Genomic DNA, 2,685 nt, shown 5'->3' with positions numbered 1-2,685 from the left:
TTTCCCCTGTGGGTTAAGCCGCTGAGCTGTTGGTCTGCACTCACTCATCTCTTTCTGGTGGTCCCACTTTTAACCCTCCTTGAGTCAATGCAATCAAGTGGTCAGTAGCAGGGGCCTGCATAGGGCCAGGGTGGCTGCTGAAGTGTCAGCAGGTGGGGGAGCCCATGTGCAGCTGGGGCAGTTGGTGTGGCAGCAGTGTGGGAGGGTACTGCATGCAGCCAGGGTGGCTAGTGCAGCAGTGGCATGGGGGTCCTGCATGCAGGGTGGCTGGGGTGTCTGGTGTCACAGTGGGCGGGCAACTTGAGTGTGGCTGTGGTGCAACAGTGACAACCAGGGTGCATGACCCATCCACAACCAGGGTGCAGTGATGGTGTGGGGGTGTGTCACACATGACTGTCATGGCTGGTATGGCTGGTGCTGTGGCAGTGCAGCAGGGCCTGTACAGTGTGGGTGGCTGATGGTGGCTGTGGCAGCAGTGGCTGATGGTGGCTGTGACCACAGCAGCAGCAGTGGTGGAGTTTGCACTGCAGGCAGCAGTGACAGGAAGTGGGATGAACTTCTTTGTGGGAAGGCAGGTGAGTGATGGTCCTGGGACCATACAATGTTACTGGCAACTACAGTGGTGGTGGCAGTGGGCTGCACTGGTCTTCTATGGGAGAAACATGGCCTGGTCACCTTTAGTCCATCATCTTCCCACCTATTTTATTGCTCTTAAAGATAACTGATGGCAAAGATGACCTCTTTAACCAATATTTTACTCATTGATTATCTCTAATCAATATTTTACTCATAATCCCATCCAGTGCAAAAAGCAAGAAAAAATAAAAAGCATATATACAGTAAAGGAAAAAAAAAAAACCCTATCACATATGACAATTATGAAATCCCCTTAGAAATTACAAAAAGTGATTAATTCTAATACAAATGTTTATCAAGTTAACAAGATATAAGATTATGATACGAAATCAATTTTTTGTCTATGAAATAGTAATGAGCAAACTAGAATTGAATAGCACCAAATACCATGAGCTACTTTGGTATAAATCTAAGAAAATATGTGCATGATCTGTATGTTGAAATCTACAAAATACTGATTAAAGAAAGAAAAGACTCAGCCCCGTCCCTACTCCCAACCAGCAACAGAGCCAGCCTGATGCCCAGGGGGCCTGAGAGATGGGTACTGTGGGCCTTAGTCCCACCCCTGCTGCACATCCAGGCCAGCAACTGAACGAACCCATGCCCAGGAGCTTGAGATGGGGGCTAGGCCAGCCTCACCCATTATAGGCAAGCAGATCCTATTATGTACCTATTAACCACGTATATTTCTTGGGGTGTGTGACTTACCTGCTCATGTCCTTCACCAAATTTCTACTTAGATTTTTCTAATTCATTTTTTAAGAGCTCTTTTTGCAGTAAGTTAATCTTTGTCTTAAAAAAAAAGTAGAGAGTGGAATAATGGTTACCAGAGGCTAGGAGGTGTGGGTGTGGGTGGGAAGATTAGGGGTGAACTAATGGGGACAAAACTATGCTATCTACCCTAAGTGAATCATTGTGCAGGATATGCATGTATTAAAATATCACACTGTACCCCATAAAAATAAATATAAATAAAATTGTATACAATAATTTTTTTAAAAGGAAGCAACGAAAGCAAAATAAATGCAGATGTAGTCATCAGGAAATGGAATAATCAGTATTGTAGAATGATGCCAATTTTCCCTAAATTTAATACACTCATACATTATTCACTTTTATTTAAAGATTTTTTGACTCCACATAACATTTTGTGAATTTTATTGAGGTATAATTATATATAATCAACTGTATTCACTTTTAAGAGTGCACAATTTGGAGAATCTGGACATATGTATACACACATAAACTAATCTGTAGTGGTAAAAAATCAGGCCAGACTCTTTAAGAGTAGGGGTGGAGATTGACTGGGAAGGTAATAAGGGAACTTGTAGTGTTGACAGTAATGTTTTCTGTTTTGATAAAGATTCATATTACATGGGTATATTCATTTTCAAAACTCACTAAAGGGCAGAATTAGAATTTGCATTTTCTTGAACACAAAATTTACTGTAAAAAAGAACCATAAGAAATATTAAAATGTAGTTAGTTATATTAAACTAAAGTACAATACCATTTACAATAATATCTACAAATATAAAATACTTAGAGATAAATTTAATAAAGCATATATACCTTTGGACTTTACCACAGCTAAAATGTTATTCATCAAAATATATAATTAAGAATATAAATAGGCAAGCTACAGACTCGGGGAATATGTATATCTGAGAAAGGATTGGTTCAAAATTATATAAATAATATCTATTAATCAATAATAAAAACACAAAGCAATAGAGAAAAACAAAATAGGGAATGCTAAAAGTCTGTCACACTACAAAAGGAAAAATTAAGCTGGCAAAATCTGCCAGAATTAACTTTATCAGAACCCTGGAATTTTTTAAATTGGTTATGAATATTCATGAGATACAAAGCTGATTGTCACCCCTTGTGCCCATGATGTGAGGGCCAGATTCACACTGGCAGCATACCCATTACCACAAATTGCATTTGTATCCCGTGTCCCCCACCCATTTATCTCTAACCTCCCTCTCCCTCCCCTTTTTCCCCCTACTCCACTTTGTAGCATAAGGAATGTTCTCTCCCTCTGCA

The sequence above is a fragment of the Cynocephalus volans genome, chromosome X (assembly GCF_027409185.1).
Source record: "Cynocephalus volans isolate mCynVol1 chromosome X, mCynVol1.pri, whole genome shotgun sequence".
In the NCBI taxonomy this organism is placed as follows: domain Eukaryota; kingdom Metazoa; phylum Chordata; class Mammalia; order Dermoptera; family Cynocephalidae; genus Cynocephalus; species Cynocephalus volans.
Note: the sequence above shows the minus strand (reverse complement) of the source record.